The sequence below is a fragment of the Ostrinia nubilalis genome, chromosome 29 (genome assembly GCF_963855985.1).
Source record: "Ostrinia nubilalis chromosome 29, ilOstNubi1.1, whole genome shotgun sequence".
Classification (NCBI taxonomy): domain Eukaryota; kingdom Metazoa; phylum Arthropoda; class Insecta; order Lepidoptera; family Crambidae; genus Ostrinia; species Ostrinia nubilalis.
The window spans coordinates 1,629,318-1,649,688 of record NC_087116.1 but is presented as its reverse complement, the minus strand read 5'-3'; the positions used below and the strand labels follow the sequence as shown (position 1 = coordinate 1,649,688).

The window sequence follows — 20,371 nt, the reverse complement described above, 5'->3', positions numbered from 1 at the left end:
ACCCAAATCGGTGTAATGTGCGCATTTCCATACATGTTCATACTGATCTACAGACAGCCCGACTAAACTATCGGCCGATAAAAAATCTGTAGTCTGCGGCTAGGCTGATACCTAGGCTCATCTTCTAATTAAGGTATGAACTTAAATTACGTAGTACTGGAATTTGTAATTCATATTTCGTAGTCGGAAATTTATTTCAGACACAATCCCATTCTCTCAAATTCAGAAACCGGATCTCGTCTAATAATAAGTGTAGGTATGCCTAACGCTATATTCTTAACGCAGTCATTCAACGGGTATGAATTCGCCCTTAATTATACAAGAACCATCTAGATAATTGCTGTCTGCACAGCGTCTGATTTAACTCAATCGTATTGTGACATCATACATTCTCTGCAATAGGGTGCTTGACACCACGAATCAATTGATGTACTTTTTATTTTGGTACTACCTAGTGGCCGCCCGCGACTTTGTACGAGTGGATCCCGTTTTACCCCATTAGGGGTTGAATTTTGCAAAATCCCGTCTTATTCAGCACCTACGTTCTACGTTCGAACCCCCATGCAAAATTTGAGAATTCTAGCACTTGTAGTTTCTGAGATTCCGTGATGAGTGAGTCAGTCAATCAGTGACCTTTCGCTTTTATTAGATGTAACAGAGCGATATGCCTATGTCACTCAGAACCAGAACTAATGTACCTATGTACCTTTCTACCGGTGAAAAGAATTCCCAAAAAAGTTTCAGGAGTTCCAGAAATCACTTTTCTATCCACAACGAGGAAGCTCTGGCCTGCTTACTTCTTCATCATCTTACATCTTACTTGATGGAAAGTGATGATCAAGCCAAAGGTGGAAGCGAGCTTCACACGGAATCCTCAACCACAGAGGAACTGGCTATCTTACCTGCAACTGCCAATCACATCAATGATGTTAACATTGTCTTTATGGAGACAGACTTAGGTAAGATGGTGGTAGCTACCTTTTTTTAGGTGGACTTAGAACATGACCTACAACCAATCGAAACCAAGCAGATACAAGTAATACCTACTCGTAAGTGTAAAATTAATAACAGTAGTGTCTTTTATCAACCAATGATTCACACCGAGAAGGTCGACTATTTTCGATAGCACAAATAGATAATGTGTCTCAGTAATATCAATATTTATTATGTCACTGGTGACGCTCTCTCCAATTGTAGTATTTAGCTATTTTTGCTATCGTTTCCATTTTGGTTCATAAAACGAAGTCAAATTTAAAAGCTAGTTTTCCATAAAACTCATTTATTTTTGTAAATAGGCTTTTAAAAAGCCTTTTACTCGTTCCAGTATTAACCCTACCGCTGCTTCGGGACAATAAATGGCCAGTGAGAAGAAGCAGCGCAAGAAACTCAATCACTATTGTCATAACGAAAATGCAACGCGTTGCATCAAAACCATTGACTTAATGTCTTTCAGTGCTGTTGAATTATGGTGTATGTGTGTCAGTAAATAGAATTCAACGTCCAACAACACGTGTAAATTAGTAGTGATGTGCTGAGATTCGGACTACAAGTACGAGTACTAGGTATATTTCGTAGTAAAGCGAGTTCTGATTTGAGTATCGCATTGATTCGAGTCGGCCTACAGTGGCAGGGTTATATGCTAAAAATAAATTACCTTTACTTTAGTTGTTGATACAAAAATTAAGTAGGTAAGTACCTTTTGTACCACCGCTGCAACTCTTGTGTAGCCAGGATCTACAGCTTGACCGCCAATAACCCAACCAGTGAAAACTAAGTTTGTCCCTGGAAAAAGTTAAACTGTCATTGGACCCGCAACGAAATTAATCAGAAGACTAAAGAGAAGTTAAGGATCGACTTCCCTTTCTTGCGACTGGAGAATGCATTGAATTGCATACCCAATGGCCCGGGGGGACCAATGGGTTATGTGGAGCTCTCCCTGTTAGGAGAAGAGGGTCTACCCACTAAAAACAAGTCGGGTCCCTCTATTCAAAACATGCGGTGACTCCGCGCGTACTTCGAACCTCAACATTAGGAGGTTTTCCTTCAGTAAGCGAGACAGCGAATCAAAAATACTCGAGTATCGTACTCTACATCGCACATCACTATCGTATATTGTTAGTAATTGGTACATCACACATAATCAATGGATCGTATAAGAACACTTGCAGTATTTGTTCCGTACACAACGCACGCGCATCTGTTTGGTTACAATTTGCAGTGATATTTAAAGTCATAGAGTCTTTGGTGCAACAAACTGACAGACGAGGTAAGTAGATAATATACAGGGTGGAAACGATAACACGCGTATTCACAAACGATGCTTGCTTAAATGAAGCAGCAAATCGAATGCTCAGCGTTGTATATAGCTTCTGTGATTGGTTCGTGTGTCACCCTGTGCGTCCACGCGCACTGTGAGACCTCATAGTAATGTTTGTGAATACGGGCGTAAGTGATCACCCTCGATCATTTCTAAACTATACAAGATAATGAAAAACTGGTTACTTTCAAACGATATCAAATAGGTTACAGAATAGGTACGTACCAGAAAGCGTAGCGTAGGACGTCCAGCCACAAGGCGGAACGACGACCTCATAATGGTAGCGGGAAGGCGCTGGATGCAGGCCGCCACCACCGGCCAAAGTGGAAATCATTGGGCGAGGCCCATGTTCAGCAGTGGACGTCTTGTGGCTGAAATGATGATGATCCGAAAAGTCAATGTTTCCAGCTTTCGAATAAGCATTTTTTGTACTTTCGGCCAAATCGGAATGTTCCAAGCTTGGCACCACTTTTATTAACGTGTGCCATGGAGCTTATCTTAGTATCAAGTGACTTAGGGTATTTTACGGTCCCCTCTCGTACTATGGAAGTACGCAAGTGACGTAGCCGACGTAGGGTATCTCTCGTACTATGTAAGTACGCACATTATACCGATTTGGTATCGGCCGATTCCTCATACGAATTGGAAGTTGACCTAACTATCGCTTGATTAAAACGTCTGCGAGGAATCTGTACTACTAGTCAATTGATACTTTTAGCACTTAAGGCTGGGTTGCACCATCTTACTTTAACAAACGTCAAAAATCTGTCAAACTCCATACAAAAACACCGGTTATCAGTAAAGTTTCCGTTAAATTTAGGCGGCGCAACTCAGCCTTAAGAACTGTCAAAACGTGACTTTCTCATGGATTTCTAGCAAATGGATCCTATGTCGACGCTAATTTTAACACCACTCCAATCTTCCAGAGGATGTCGTAAGAGGCGATTAAGAGACAAATATGCAAACATCATGCCTTCCCAACAATCCCAACCCGTCTGGCCAGAGTGGGGATTGTATGGCATTTGGCCTCCATTTGCCTCTGGTAAATTAGAGGGTCGTGCTCTTGTGCTTTTTTGACGCAACACAAGTAAATCTATGGGTACTGTGGGGATTTGAACCATCGCTCGGCCTTCGGCCTCGCCTTTCTGTCTGTCACTGGGCTCTAGTCCTTTTTTGACGCATTAAAAATAAATCTATGGCGACTCACAGGCTTTAAACTATCGCTCGGCCTTCGGCCTCGCCTTTTTCTACGTTAGCTAAGCCCCCCTGCATACAATTTGTATGGAGAATTTAGACCCTTTAGGAAAACGGGTGAACGCTTGGCGGCCATCTTGGATTTCCAAAATTTTGCATTTTTGCCTTAATCTGGACCATTTTCCGCGCCGAACCCCATTTTTACTTTTTTTCTAACTTCACCCAATCCCGTAAAACAATTCCTTAAAACCACCCATGTCCCAAAATTTTGAGTTTCCGTAACTCCCAGTGTTGCCAGGTCATCGAGCTAAAAATGGTCAAATGTCATTAGTTTGACCTATTTGCAGGAGGCGTCATCCAAATTTCTGACCGAAAGTCGTTATTTCCATTTTTTACATTTTTGGACCAAATCTCTCAAAGTATGGCAACACTGGAAATTTTCGTTTTTCCAAGCGATACTCCTTAACAAACTACGTAATCGCTCCATACTACTCGACTTTCCCAAATGTTGCCAACTACCCGAGAAACGCATTTGAAAAATCAGAAAAGTTAAACTTTTTACAAAATGGCCGCTCACTCGGTCGCCATCTTGATTTTCTGACATTTCGGATTTTTCCCATAGTCTGGATCGTATAACCGACCAAACCCCATTTTTAGACTTTTCCTCCCATTCTGTCCGTCCTTAACTTTAAAGACACCCATGTCGAAAAAAATACTTTTCCGTGTAGCTCCCAGTGTTGCCAGGTGATCGAGATGAAAATGATCAAATGTCATTTGCACGACCCCTTTGCAGGAGGCGTCATCCAAATTTTTGACCGGAAGTCGTTATTTCTACTTTCGACATTTTTGGACCAAATCTCCCAAAGTGTGGCAACACTGGATGATGATTAGAATAGGTATGATTTGAAGGTCCTGCATTGCTGGATCCCGCGAAACTGGATTGCTAAGGCAAAGGGCATTAGATTGAGAATTAGAGATGCTAAAACATAACCGCGCAGTTGGGTGAATTCGACTACTAATTGGCACTGATGAAATAACTAATTATTTATCATCATAATTAAGTACGAGTTAAAAAATAACTAAAAACAGACCTTTCTTATCAATTACACAATGTTGCAAATACTGGTATTAACCAGTTAAAACCGGTTGACGTCAACAAGTAGGTAAATATTTACCTTGTTATTTGCTTATGTGCGCAAATGTCTTTTTGTGATATGACCAAGCCTTCTGCAAATATGGTTTTTCTAGACTACTGTAGAAAAGTTTTATTGTACAACCTCTTTATAAAAACACTTTATTATATCTTCCATACTGACCTAGTTTCCATTTTGCTGTAAAAATAGATTTCACATCATCATCAGGTCATTTAGTCTCCACTGCAGGAGCACGACCCTCTAATTGACCAGAGGCAAGAGGATTTGTCCTACACTCCCCACGCTGGCCAGACGGGTTGGGGAGGCCTGATGTTCGCATATTTGTCCCTTAGTCGCCTCTTACGACATCCACGGGAAGAGTGGGGGTAGACCACCCCCACTATTCCACTCTGTCGGAATTATAAAACTACCTATGTTTCTAATCTAATAAATAAATAGGATTTCCCCTAAACAGGCTCAGGTAAATACCTAAATTATGTAGGTACATAACAACTAATATGTTGTTTTGGTAATGCGTGAAAAATTCCACGTTTTTATAACCTTGGATGTTTGGGTTTGTTAGCATGGTGGGCATCCAAAAATAGTCTGAGCTGTTAGCAGAAAATTAACCGTTTCTAAAAATGGACGTGACTCCTTCAATAGTTTCAATTCGAACTATAGGACTAGCTTAACTTAGTCAGTGCCTGAGGTATGTGAGCGGCACGGGAGGGTGTTTTTAGGGTTCCGTAGCCAAATGGCAAAAAACGGAACCCTTCTAGATTAGTCATGTCTGTCTGTCTGTCCGTCTGTCCGTCCGTATGTCACAGCCATTTTTTTCCGAAACTATGAGAGCTATACTGTTGAAACTTGGTAGGTAGATGTATTCGGTGAACCGCATTAAGATTTTGATGCAAAAATAAAAAAATAATAATAAATATTGGGGGCTCCCCATACTTAGAACTGAAACTCAAAATTTTTTTTTTCATCAAACACATACGTGTGGGGGTATCTATGGATAGGTCTTCAAAAATGATATCAAGGTTTCTAAAACATTTTTTTTCTAAACCGAATAGTTTGCGTGACAGACGCTCCCAAAGTGGAAAAAAGTTAGTCCCCCCCCCCCCCCTCTAACTTCTAAAATAAGAAAATGAAAAATCTAAAAACAACATAATATATGATGTACATCTATAAAAACTACCAACGAAAATTGAACTAGTAAGTAGTTTTTTTTAATACCTCGTAAATCGTAAACCGCTTATTACCGCGTAATCTTTCATACTAATAACTTAAATAAAAAATAATAATTTTAATTTCATAAATCAATGGTACGGAACCCTCGGTGCGCGAGTCCGACTCGCACTTGGTTTTTTAAGAAGTCAGACGTTAGCGAAACCTCATGCTTCAGATTTGTATTCTCTGTCACGTCATAATATGTCATTGTCGCTCTTCCAGTGCTGCTCCTATGACACGGTGGAGCACACCCTCGCAGTCTGTCCAGGCTGGGAGGAGCAGCGCCGTGTCCTTTGTGCGGTGGTTGGCCAGGACCTCTCGCTCCCGACTATGGTTACCGCTATGCTCGGTGGCGACGAAGCCTGGGAGGCCGTTGCCTCTTTCTGTGAAGATGTCATTTCGCAGAAGGAGGCGGCGGAGCGGGAACGCGAGGACGACCCCTCTGCACCCCCGCTTCGCAGACGGAGGAGGGGAGTTAGAAGGCGGTTGTATGACCGTTCGCTTCTTCCTCCCCTTGGTGGTGGCCAGCAGGTTGGAGACGCGGGGGCGCCTCCCCCTGCATTGCACAGGCTACCACCGCCGTCGGACGGGATTGGCCTCGTGGTCCCGGCTAATCCTGTCGGCCCCCCACTAGGTGGGGGCGTGTTGGGTCCCGCCGTGTAGGGCGGGACGTCCGCGGGAGGCGCCTTGGTCGTTTCTAGTACCCAAGGCGCCGACCACTATGCGGCAGAGGGAACACCCCAAGTTTTTAGTGGGTTCGAGCCCCAAATAACCTGCCGTCCCCCGGTAGTTATGGATAGGTCATTTTCCTGGGCAAAAAAAAAGGTGGACCTATTACATAGTATTGTAGTGTCTGGTCGAAGATTCGAGTTACTTCGGACAAAAAGGACTGAAGATTTAGCCGAAAAATTAAGTCAAAATTTTATACAAATAGGGTTTTAAAGGTGTAAAGTTAAAACTTATAAGTTGACTCTATATGAGATGATGAATTTTTCGTCTTAGCATATTTTACATGAACATTTTTTTGGTAGGATAGGTTTGTGAAGGAGGAATACAATACTTTAAATTGACAAATTTATAGGCCAACGATGGCATGGCTTGTCGGACTGCCGATCCAAGGGTTAATAGTCGAACCCTATAAAAAAATAAAAATGCTGTAGTAACAAAAATATACCAGCCAGCCATTGTGGAAATCATTGGGGGAGGCCTATGTTCAGCAGTGAACGTAATGGCTGAAATGATGATAATGAACAAAAAATTACACACTCGTCCTTGCCAGGATAAAAGATTTATACAAAAACAAGCAAATAAAAATAACAGAAGTTTATCATATCAAAATGGATCTCAATTATCTAAAGGCGTTAAACTGAAAGCCAAATAAAATTATCTGCCTCTATAACTCGGTAAATACTTGAGTAAATAATACAGAACTTCTATAAAATGAACAGATGGTAACGTAGGACTCATTAACCAAATAGTTATTGCGCGTTACTATAGTATTAAATTTAGTAAACTGTGACAAAAAGTGTTGTTTTGGCTACAAACTGAAGTTTTGAAGTGTAAGTATAAATTTAATATTTTTGAGAGAATACTAAATTAATAGTTTTTTTTTATTTTAATCAAAAATGTTTTGTTTTAATCAATAATTCATTTATTTTGTTTTAGTTACTTTCTTCTGGTATATCCTTATCACCTAATTTTTTTAAATGAAATGTTTCTTTGCAAATTACGTCATAACATAAGAGTTTAGAAAACATTTTAGAACAGTTATTGCTATGATAGTGCACTTCAATAAACACAGTTTCATTGGTAATTACCTACCTACAATGACATAACTCTTATAAAACTATACACATAGTTAAAATATTTGCTTAATTATTTATGAGTGAGTAGATAAGCTATAAGCCACCTTCGGCCATCTTTTCCATCAGGTGAGATGCAGGTCAAGAGCTTACTCGTGGATAAAATAATATGGTTCTATTCCTAGAGCTTGTTCAACATCATCATCATCATCATTTCAGCCATGGGACGTCCACTGCTAACCAGAGGCCTCCCCCAATGATTACCACAATGACCGGTTGGTAGCGGCCTGCATCCAGCGCCTTCCTGCTACCTCTATGAGGTCGTCGGTCCACCTTATGGACTCTGAAGGGCTTGTTAATGATATTCTTTTGTTTATTTCAGTCGACCACTCCCCACTTCCGTCTCCCGTAACCGGAAACACGTCGGAAAAAGTGTCTTTTAAGGGAAAGGCAGAGTTCGAGAATGGAATCACATGAGAAGAAGGCTGAGGTCGCCGGCGACGCTGGTGGCCATGGAAAGATCACTGTACTCTTTGGTGAACCCAAAGGTAAGACATACAGATCACAGAAAATAAAGGGAGATGTGACAAGGGGGCGGGGCCGGTGTCGCAGCAACATGCCCAAAAACAGAACGCATTGCTGCTGACGTCATAATGTAATCAGTTAACATTTCTTGCAGTAGTACTACACTAAAGATTATTCGAACGAACTGAGTTTCAAACTCAGCGCATTAGTTGGCATCTCTCTATATCTCTATGGTAAGACAATAAACTAATTTATAAACAACTTGAAAAATCGAACTGCCTAAAGCGGGAATCGAAACCACGACCTTTCGCTTGCCGGGCGACTGCTCTTTCATCTGAGCTAGTTACGCCTGTATTCACAAACATTACTATGAAGTCTCCCAGTACGCGTGGACGCACAGGGTGACACACGAACTAATCACAGAGCTCCATTCAATGCTGTGTGTTCTATTTGCTGATTCACTGAAGCAAGCATCGTTTGTATATACGGGCGTAAACACTGGATGAACCCGTCGCAATTTTCAAGTGTGATACGCTGTTAAGTACGACATAAGCCATTATTGTAATAGACCTTTGTATTTCCACCTCTCGTTCCCACTCCTGTGTAGCCAGGATCTACAGCTTGACCGCCTACAACCCAACCAGTGAAGGTCAAGTTTGTCCCGGGGAAAAGTTAAACTGTCATTGGACCCGCAACGAAATTAAGGAGAACATAGGAGGAATTCGAAGTTATCGTTAAAATAAACTATTGACCAAAATATCTTTTCCAAATCTTCTTTCAGAGAACGGCAGCCCCGTACCCAATCGACGCCTGGAGAATCTCGACGACCTCTTCCCATACATCGGCCAGTTCGGCTGGTACCAACGAGCGCTATTCCTACTGATGATACCTTATGCCTTCTTCTTCGCGTTTGTGTACTTCGCACAGATCTTCATGACCGTGGTGCCTGAACAGCACTGGTGCTTTGTGGAGGAGCTGGCCAATTTGACGGTGGAGGAACGGTGAGGTTTTAATGTTCTGAGCTTTTAACTTTAGATAGGTATTTACATTACTACACGATTTGTGGTACTAACAAACAGAAATAGAGTAGAGATCCCACAAAAAAAAATATAATGTTGCCTAGAAACTACCATGTGGCTCAGGCTGTCCAAAAATGATCAAATCTCATGAAAAGCCGAGTTCTAACTCTACAAGTCCTAACTACGATGGCTTGGCTGTTTTGTTACTATACCTATTGATTAAAACAGAAAAGTAATGAACGGTGAATAAAGCTAAGCGTCCACGGTATCGTACGTAACGGACGCATCGTACGAAACACATCGTATCGGATGTGCGATGCGTACGATGCGGACAGGTGGACGCACTTATATGAGTTTCCATATAAATAATACTACGATCCGTTGCGTACGATACCGATATGTGGACGCTTAGCTTAAGTAAATGTTCCATCTTATGCTCGTAATAGTAGCGAAACGGGTATTCCGAGGTTTCAACCAAAAAGTTCCACTGGACTGCTGGGCAAAGGCCTTCCCCAAGTAATTCCTCAGCGACCAGTCTTGCGCATTCCACGAGCTTCAAGAGGTCGTCAGTCCTTCGAATTTCTGCTCTAACAGCCAGGTATACGAGCTATGTGCGTTAAGTTTATCCTGCTTGCTATGTCACATGTTCTTCTAATAGCGTGGTATCTTATTATTTTGTTTTAGACGACACCTCTCCATACCCCTATCTGCAAGCGGCTACGACAAATGCATCGTGTACGACGTTGACTGGCCAAAACTGTTACAAGATGGCGTCCGCGAGCCCAACGCAAAATGGCCGACGAAGAAGTGCGAGGAGAAATGGGAGTTCAACTTCACTGATGTGCCTTATGAAACTATTGCTTCACAGGTAATTTTAAATTAAAATAAGAAATAATTCTCATGGATTAACACCTGTACCTATTCTCAAACGATACTTGCTTAAGTGACGCAGCAAATCGAACGCACAGCATCGAATAAAGCTCTGTGATTGGTTCGTGTGTGACCCTGTGCGTTCACGCGCACTGTGAAACCTGTGTATACGGGCGTAAGAGCCAGTGGACGCCAGACTTTACGTTATTTTATAAAGGCTGAAAGTTTGTCAGCGCATACTCCCAACATAGGTAAGAATGTTGGACTATCATGAAGTTTGGGTAGATCGTGGCTTTGCTAGCTACCCTAAAATGCTCGTCTGGCAAGGGGTGGGAATGATCAAGAACAAAACTGGATTCCGTAGGAAAGGGCCCTAAGCGTTACTTTACATGAGAATGTTATGGTAGGATCTTGTTTTTTTTTTTTAATGCTTATAATCAGGCAGATATTTGACCGCGATCCCACCTTGTGTTTAAAGAGATGCTGTCTAGGATGGTACATAACTGCCCTGTAAGTGCCTATTCACTCTCGCCTTGAAAAGACCCGGATTATCTTGTATATCATCAAACTAGCTTTCCGCCCGCGGCTTCGCCCGCGTAGAATTTTGTCTGTCACAGAAATACTTTATCGCGCGCGTCCCTATTTCAAAAACCGGGATAAAAGCTATCCTATGTCCTTTCCCGGGACTCAAACTATCTCTATGCCAAATTTCATCAAAATCGTTTCAGTGGTTTAGGCGTGAAAGCAAGACAGACAGACAGACAGAGTTACTTTCGCATTTATAATATTAGTATAGATAACTTTTTCTTTTCAGCTTGGCTGGGTTTGTGAAAGAGACAACTACGCGACCACAGCTCAAGCCGTCTTCTTCTGCGGCGCCATTGTGGGCGGACTCATCTTTGGATGGATCGCCGACAAATATGGACGAGTTCCAGCCCTGCTCGGTAAAAAATTTCATTCTTACGGGACTATTCCCACCTCTCGTCCCCACCGCTGCAACTCCTGTCCAAGATATACAGCTTGACCGCCAATAACCCAACATTAAGTTTGTCTCATCATCATCATTATTATCATTTCAGTCACTGGACGTCCACTGCTGAACATAGGCCTCCCCCAATGATTTCCACGTCGCTCGGTTGGTAGCGTTGCATCCAGCGCCTTTCTGCTACCTTAAGAGGTTGTCACCTTGTGGGTGGACATCCAACGCTGCGTTTCCCTCATAGATAGTTTTTTCGTAGATCTTTAATAAAGGATTCAAATTAACTCTAAAGGTCATAGCAGACTAATCAACTCGGAAAGGGATCAACACCGTATCACCTTTCGCGAGCTGTCATCGCCTTTCGCGCGCTGTCAACCGCGAGGCGAGGCGTTTACGTTACGGTGCGGATAAGTGTGCGTTGCAGTATGGAGTTTCATACAAAGAATACTGCCTCGAGTTGATACGGTTACGATCCCTTTACGGGTTGATAAGTGTGCTACATCTTTTAAACTTCTTTCTCAGGTACAAATATGGCGGGTTTTCTAGCTGGAGTTGGAACTGCCTTCTCCAATAGCTTCTGGTCATTCTGTCTCTGCCGGTTCCTGGTGGGACTGGCCTATGACAACTGCTTCGTCATCATGTACATCATTGGTAAGTAGGTAGAGAACAATTTTTAGTCGTATCTAATTATATTTTTTTTCATGTGAAAGTAGAGTAGGTAACGAAACACAAATTAAACAAAAAAATAAATTTTACCTAGCAATTAGTTGTGTCATTAACATAATTATTAAATAAACTTTATTCTATTAACCGATTTTAAAAAAGGAGGATGTCGTCGATTAGATAAAATTATGTTTGATAGCCTCAGAACTAACTACAATACTAGCGGCCGCCCGCGACTTCGTACGCGTGGATCCCATTTTACCCCCTTTGGGGTGGAGTTTCGTAAAATCCTTTCTTAGCGGATGCCTACGTCTTTTAACATCTACCTGCATGCAAAATTTCAACCCGATCCGTCCAGTGGTTTGGGCTGTGCGTTGATAAATCACTATGTCAGTCAGTCAGTCAGTCCTTTGAGTTATATTTAGATTTACCCAACTTCAATGTAACTTTAGTACCTATTCAAATAAAAGTCACTCACTATTAGTAAGTTTAAATCCCACCAAAACATTCTGTAAAAAACTAGCCAAGTCTCGATGGAGCTGCTTGTTTATCTCTAAAAAGTAATGAAATCTAGACAACGTCGTGCCAAGTCTATGGTTCCTTACTGCGATTTCTTTATTATTATAGTTAATGTTGTGTGACTTGGCCGTTGAACAATCTTTATTAAGATAATCATACATAAGTACCTATTATAAATACGCAGCTTTACTAAACCTACAATTGACTGGTTATTGTTGAATCAACGTTTTCCAAGTGGCAATTTTCCATCGTCAATGGGTAGCGGTTCTGGCGACAGATTGGTGCAATGGTGTCATGGAGCACCTGGTTTTGTCACCCTTCAACGGCCAAGTCACACAACATTAACTATAATAATAAAGAAATCGCAGTAAGGAACCATAGACTTGGCACGACGTTGTCTAGATTTCATTACTTTTTAGAGATAAACAAGCAGCTCCATCGAGACTTGGCTAGTTTTTTACAGAATGTTTTGGTGGGATTTCACTTCTTTTTGTAGAACGTGGCAAAATTATTTAACGTCGTCGTTTTATCGACATTTTTTACGATATTAAACACAAATAAACTCAACGACCTTTAAAATGGACAACGAATCAGAATTGTTTTAATAACATAACCTTAGCGAAGCTTACAATATAATAAACGAAATCAACGAAATGCAAATTACACAACATTCAACTTAATCGACGACTTTCTCTAGAAAGGAAAAAAATCTGGACACCGCTTGCTAGTGCTAGCGCCATCTAGCGGTGAGCGATACAGGCGAACACCACGGTGCCGGAGTAGTATTGATTATGAATGTGGTGTTACTCCAGATCTTCGATTTTCCTAGTTTTTATAGTTTTCCCTTTATGTGGTCATTAAACCCTAACTCTGTACCAAATTTCAGCTCTCTAAGTTTATGGGAAGTACTAGTTCTATTTTGATGATCATCAGTGAGTGAGTGAGTGAGTGAGTGTCGTAAATGCGAAACTTTGCTTTCGCTTAACTTCGGAACTAAATGACCTACAGACTTGAAATTTTGGATTTTAAGTATGTGATTATAGCTTACTATATGACGAAAATTTCTGTGTTCTGGTCTTATCCAGAGGTTCTCAAATAGGGGCCTGAAAATGCGGCGAAATGGTTCCAGTAAAGGATGGTACGGCAGTGTTTGCTTCGCGCTCGACTTGGCGGGGGCACTGCCGCGCCCCCAGATCAATTCATGGCCCTATCTAAACAATCCCTCTCTTTTCAGTTCTAGAATACGTGGGCCCCAAATGGCGAACGTTCGTCGCGAACATGTCTATCGCCGTATACTTCACGTTCGCCGCATGTCTTCTACCCTGGATAGCCTTAGGCGTGGCTGATTGGAAGGCCTACACACTGATTACCAGTGTACCTCTAGCCTTGTCAATCCTGACGCCTTGGGTAGTTCCAGAAAGTGCTAGGTGAGTTCCCACCTCTCGTTCCCACCGCTGCAACTCCTGTGTAGCCAGGATCTACAGCTTGACCGCCAATAACCAACCAGTGAAAGTCAAGTTTGTCCCGGGGGAAAGTTAAACTGAAATTGGACCCGCATCGAAACTGATCAGAAGAACATAGGAGCAGTTCGAAATTAAGGATCGTCTTCCCTCCAGTGTAAAGTGAATATCAAGGAACAAAGTTTTAAGTAGCCTTGTTATAGGCTACTAGTAATTTGCATTCTTTTTTTGCTTTCAATAATCATTTACCTTTTTTACAGATGGCTGATTTCACAAGGGCGCATTGATGAAGCAATGAAGATTCTGTCCAAGTTTGAGAGGATCAATGGGAACAAGATACCTGACGACATCGCGAAGGAATTCAGGGTGAGCATCCTTATTTTACCATTATTTTGAGACTCCAATTATTTAAAACTGAATTTCATAACTTGAAACAATCTACTACCTCAGATAGACCCACGTCCTTTTGTTTGCCGGGAGACCACTCTGACCAAAGCATTGGGTTGTTGAAATTTTGGAGTCTGGTGATCCCAAACTTTATTGACAGGAACCAGGGCACACCGCAAGTGGCTCGTAGAACTGATGGCCGTTTTGGCAGAAAGTTATCGAGACCCAGAACCTTTAGGTAGGGGTAGGGCTCTCATACAGTGGACCGACGACCTGGTAAAGGCCACCGGCAGGACTGATCACTGTGGAAATCCTTGAGGGATGCCTTAGACTTGAACGTCTTTGTAGTGTCAGCGTAAAACTCTGCTACAAGAGTGGCGTTGTCAGTAGCATTTATTAAATCTTCCTGTCTGCAGTACCATAAAGTATGTTCTTTCCATTGAAGTAATATTACTGTACGTAGTATATCTCAATGGTTCCATCTATATTTCTAACTATATTTGTAACCAGGACACAGCAACAGAGCTGGCGAGGCTCGACCAGGAAACGAAGAACTACTCCATCGCTGACCTCTTCAAGACGCCACGCCTCCGTCGTCACAGCATCCTCCTGCTGTTCATCTGGGCTTCCATTGCTATGGTCTTCGACGGTCACGTCAGGAACGTGGGATCTTTGGGGCTGGACATGTTCCTGACGTCACCGTGGCTACATTCACGGAGTTCCCTGCTGATCTGCTGCTGATACTGTTGCTGGACAGGTGAGCTGATGAATTCCTTCCGCCACTTCTTCTCAGCACCAGCCCATAAGATGTCCCGGTCATAAGGCAAGCTATATTGGAACGAGTAGTTAGTAAAAGGGCATGACTCGTTGGCTAAGTCGATTGCCTGAGACACAATATTTATTAACTGTAATTTAATTATGGAAAAACACTATCGTCATAATTATTGTCGAACTCGGTTAAAATGTAACCTGGTTACCTGGGCCATAATAAAGAATTGATTGACACCATATTCATCAAAATTTGATGAATAGTTCAGGCGCTTTTGAGGAACATATACTCGTAGGTAATTACAAATGCATAGAATACTAAAATCATAACCCTTGACCGTAGTCGGGTAAAAATTAGTTTTTAATAATTGTTCCCAATTTACAAACTTTTATATTTCAGAGTTGGAAGACGATGGCTTGCGTTCGGGTCCATGACAGTTAGTGGGATCTTCAGTTTCTTGGCTACAACTGTGCCGATAGGTAAGAAACAATCGTCCTCATCATGAAGTCATTTAGTCTCCACTGCAGAAACGACCGTCTCTAATTTACTAGAGGCAAATGGAGGATTTAAGCTACATTCCTCATGCTGGCCAGACGAATTAGGGGGCATCTACGGGTTGGGGACGCTTGATGTTCGCATATTTTGTCCCTTAGTCGCTTTTACAACATCCAAGTGAAGAGTGGAAGTGGCCCTGCAAATCTCCCGTACCTTAAATGTCAGAACAACCAATAAAACTGAGCCAGTTCGTTCAACCAAAGTAAGTCCACAACTGGACAAAGGCCTCCTCTAAGGATTTCCACAAAGACCGGTCTTGTGATGCCCGCATCCAGGTGCTCAGCCAAAATCATGCTAAAACTTTGAACTCCTCCTATTTTCTCTGATCAATTTCGTTGACTAGTCGCTCTTCACTAGTTGGGTTTCTATTGGCAGTCAAGCTGTAGATCCTGGCTACCCAGAAGTTGCAGCGGTGGGAAAGAGAAGTAGGAATAGTAGTAGTCTCGTAGCATATTAAAATTTGTTTTATATTCTTCCAGGCGTTCCCTCGGCATCTCTAGCTATTGTAGGCCGATTTGCCGTCAACATTTCATACAACATCGGCATGCAGTACGCAGCAGAGATCTTACCAACAGTGGTACGCGCTCAAGGATTGGCTCTTATCCATATAATTGGATATGTCGCTACTATACTCGTCCCGTATATTGTTTACTTGGTGAGTATTTATTTCTCTTTAATTTGATTCATTTATTACTACGTAATCATTCGCAAATAAGTTCTCCGAGTCAATCATGATATTATGGCATTCACTTTGCTTCAATTGAGTACATTTCACTTCACTTCGCTTCTCTTCACTGTACTTCACTTCACTTCGCTTCACTTTGCTTCACTTTACTTCGCTTCTCTTTTCTTCACTGCGCTTCACTTCACTTTACTGTACTTCGCTTCACATCACTTCGATGCTCTTTAGACTTTATTATTTCATTTCATTTTGCAAGTTATGACTCAATTTGTATCAATAAAGATCAATGCATTCAATTTACTTCAATTAATTTCACTCCCTCTACTTGAGTAGATTTGGGCAAATAAAATGCAAAATTCTTAAACTTTTTTTTATCTTCCAGGCAAAAATAGCTGTAGAAATTCCTCTACTGATCCTAGGTGCTCTCGGAGTGCTCGGCGGTTGTCTATGCATGTTCCTCCCCGAGTCTATGGGCAAAAGGATGCCAACTACAATCCAAGATGGCGAGGACTTCGGCAAAGGGCAGAGATTCTGGGACATGCCTTGTTGCTTTAGGTAAATATTCATGAGAAATAGCCCAAATAAGAAGTAGCTATAATGAGAAGTAATCCAATAGCGAGTCGGTTGCCTTAATGAGAATTAGCCCTAATACGCCTAAAGGATATTATTATGTCAGCCATAGGGCGTCCACTGCTGAACATAGGCCTCCCCCAACGATTTCCATAATGACCTGTTGGTAGCGGCCTGCGTCCAGCGCCTTCCTGCTACCTTAATGAGGTCGTCGGTAGTAAGGTCTCATGGGATTCAAACCCATACCTCTGTCAAACTCTAACCACTAGACCAAATATACGTTGCATTATCTAAAGGTCACTGATTGACTGACTCACTCATCACGAAATCTCAGAAACTACAAGTGTTAGGAGTCTCAAATTTTGCATGGGGGTTCCTTTTAGAACGTAGGTGCTTACTAAGACGGGATTTTGCAAAATTCCACTCCTAAGGGGGTAAAACGGGTTCGCGTACTATAATTATAGTAACATTTTATTGTTTTGTTACAGAAGTGTGGAGGACGTCGAAAAATGAACAAACCGGAGAAAAAATCTCAGAGATTTATGTATTTAATCATTGAAAATAAATTGGTATAACTACAGTATAGTTTTTTATTGGTTACTAATACATATTTTATCTTGTAAGTTAACTTTCAGACAATGTTCCTAAATAACTCAATAAAACTCATTTATTTTTGCAAGTAGGCTTTTAAAAAGCACTTTCACACGTCCCACTATTAAAGCTACTACTGCTTCGGGACAATAAATGGGCCAGTGCTGAGAAGAAGTAGTGCAAGAAACTCAGTCACTATTATACCTACCTATTGATCTAATACAAATACAATTCTTCAGCCGTTGTGAAACCGGGGCGTAGCGCTAGTGTAGCTAGGTATGAATGAAACCTTTATCATTTGAGTTACTAGGCCAGTGTGCAAAACCACCTAAAGAAAAAACCTCAAAAAAGGAGGATGTATCTGTCGTGCTGAACAATAGAAAATGCAGTTAATCTTGTATAAAAATAAAAGTTCACGCTGTTTACAGTTTGACTCACAGCGGACGACCAACGTAAACATTAGTGATGGGAGCTATAGTTATCGATACAGTACTTATAGATCGTTTCATCCACTAGAGGTTTGCACCGGAGCAGTGAGTACCGGAGAATAACCGGTGATTTACCGGTAAAAGTAATCGATTGAAATAATCGGTACTTAACCGATTGATCTCCGGTGATCGTCGTATATATTTTCTTATATAATAAAGTAACACAAATAAAAGACACATTCAACAATATTTTTTTTTATACAATTATTTAACATGCCACTTATTTACCAACTTGTTTCTTTCTAATTATATTAATTTTTTCAGTCATTAATTCAAAGCGGTCTTGTCCGTTTATGTGATTCATTTCACTAGCAACTAACTGGCCAAATAATTTGTTGCAATGTTCGTGATTATTTTTGTAATTTTCTGTTTGCATTCCTTTTTCATTGCTCATTACTATGGGTTGCTTTTTTGATATATTTCTAGCACAATTAGGGTTTCTGATTTCTCGACCTATTTTTTTTCTCGAGCTTCGGGAATTCTCGAGGCCAAAGTCTCGAGTTTTCTCGGGTCTCGAGTCTTTTAATTAAAACTGTTGAAATCGGTTGAAATTTAATAAAAACACAGGTTGCACAACAATCAATATTAGAATTTAGTACCACTTATTTTGGTAAGGAAAGAAACAAAACATAAAATCTTCTTTCATAATTAATATTAACTAATAATCACAAGAAAGGTCATAAAGTCGCGTGTACTTTAAGGATAAATAACAATAATAACAATAAAAATCTAGAGCTACAATTGAATCACTTGATTTCTAAAAAACACAAGTCCAAATAGCAAAATTACGTTAAATAGTTTTTTTATAAACAAAAAAATATTTTTAATAAATTTCTTTTTTTTTTATGCATAACAAGGCAGTTATTTGACCACAATCGCACCTGATGTTAAGTGGAAAAGATAACGACTTGAATAAACTTTACGAGGAGGAACGAGTACCTAACCTAACAGACAGTTAATAAATTTTTCAGTCTTTAAATCGGTCAGAGTTAAACCTACTTAATAAATAGGTATAGCATCTCGTTGGTGAACATTATTACCACGTTATTACTTAGTATCGATTGAAAATGAAAAATGAAAATGAAATATTTTATTCAGCGACACAAAACAGCATCAAAAATATGAAACAAAAGTAAAACTAAATAGAGTAGGTAATGTTGATAAATTGAGATCACTACTTGCATTGCAAATCAAATCAGTTAAATAAAGAGATATGAGGCCACTCTAAAAGCAACGTTAACCTATGAAATAATTAAAAACTTACTTTTGTCTTAGAAAATAATCTATAATATCTTATAAAATGTCTTAAAAAAGGCTTTCAAGAATATTAAAGCTTCAAATTGGAAACTCGAGAATTCTCGAGCTCCGGTAATTTTTTTCTCGTCTCGAATGAAGCCAAATTTCTCGAGTTTTCTCGAGTTCGAGAAAGCTCGAGCAGAAACCCTAAGCACAATCACCTTCTGGTTCTTCGTCAGAAAATGTCATCCTTTGCGCATATTCTTCAAATAAATCTAAATAGAATAAAAAATAGCTAAATAAAATAAATTAAATAAATAAATAATAAAATAAAATAAGTAAAATAAAAATAAATAAATAAAAATAAAGGTCAGAGAGAGTATTTTCGACGACAGGACAAATACCAAACGATAGAAGAAACATGTTACGCTATGATGCTGTTGACATGTTGTTAGAGATGGGTTTCCACCCGGGTAAAAACCCACATGAGGGTAAAAACCCAATAAAAACCCGTTTCATTCCACCCGTGGGTGTTTACACCGGGTGAAAACAAATAATTTTACAATTATTTCAATTGGCATCTTTTCTTTATTTTATTGAATTTTTCTCATTTATGTTTATTGATTAATAAGTAATAAGTCAAAGAAGAACGGTCATCTGTGACCCAGGCCCGACAGAAACGAGACATACCTCAGTTTTTTTGTCATGTCTTAATTAGTTAAATTATATATTTTTTATTTTCGAAATCTATGTATAACACCAAAATATTACCCTTTGTTTTTGTTTAGGCGTTATACAAAAACTAATACAAAATGCCTATTTATCACCAAAATTGGTAAATGTATGTAACTACCTAAATGTCTATTACAGCTGCTATGGAATGTATCTAGGTGACCTGGAGATACAGCCGGATTATACAGGGTGGAAAAAATAATAAGTTACAAAATCCAAAAATTCAATGTTACCAGCTTCCATAATCTGTACCCTATTAATGGTACCATTTGAAAGAACTCGTGAAGCACTTTCAGAATCAGTAACTAGTTTTTCGATATCTTGTATAGTTTAGAAATAATCGAGTGAGATCACTTATCGTTCCAAATGTATAACCACCCTGTATAATCCGGTTGTATCTCCAGGTCACCTAGATACATTCCATAGCAGCTGTAATAGACATTTAGGTACATACATTTACCAATTTTGGTGATAAATAGGCATTTTGTATTAGTTTTTGTATAACGCCTAAACAAAAACAAAGGGTAATATTTTGGTGTTATACATAGAATTCGAATATAAAAAATATATAATTCAACTAATTAAGACATGACAAAAAAACTGAGGTATGTCTCGTTTCTGTCGGGTCTGGGTTTTTTTTGTATGGGGCG

At 40.2% G+C, this 20,371-nt stretch overlaps 1 pseudogene; it reads left to right on the top strand.

Moving 5' to 3' along the window:
• Positions 1–7,348: 7,348 nt before the first annotated feature.
• On the top strand, positions 7,349–17,254 carry LOC135085675 (carcinine transporter-like; annotated as a pseudogene).
• The last annotated feature ends 3,117 nt before the right edge of the window (positions 17,255–20,371 follow it).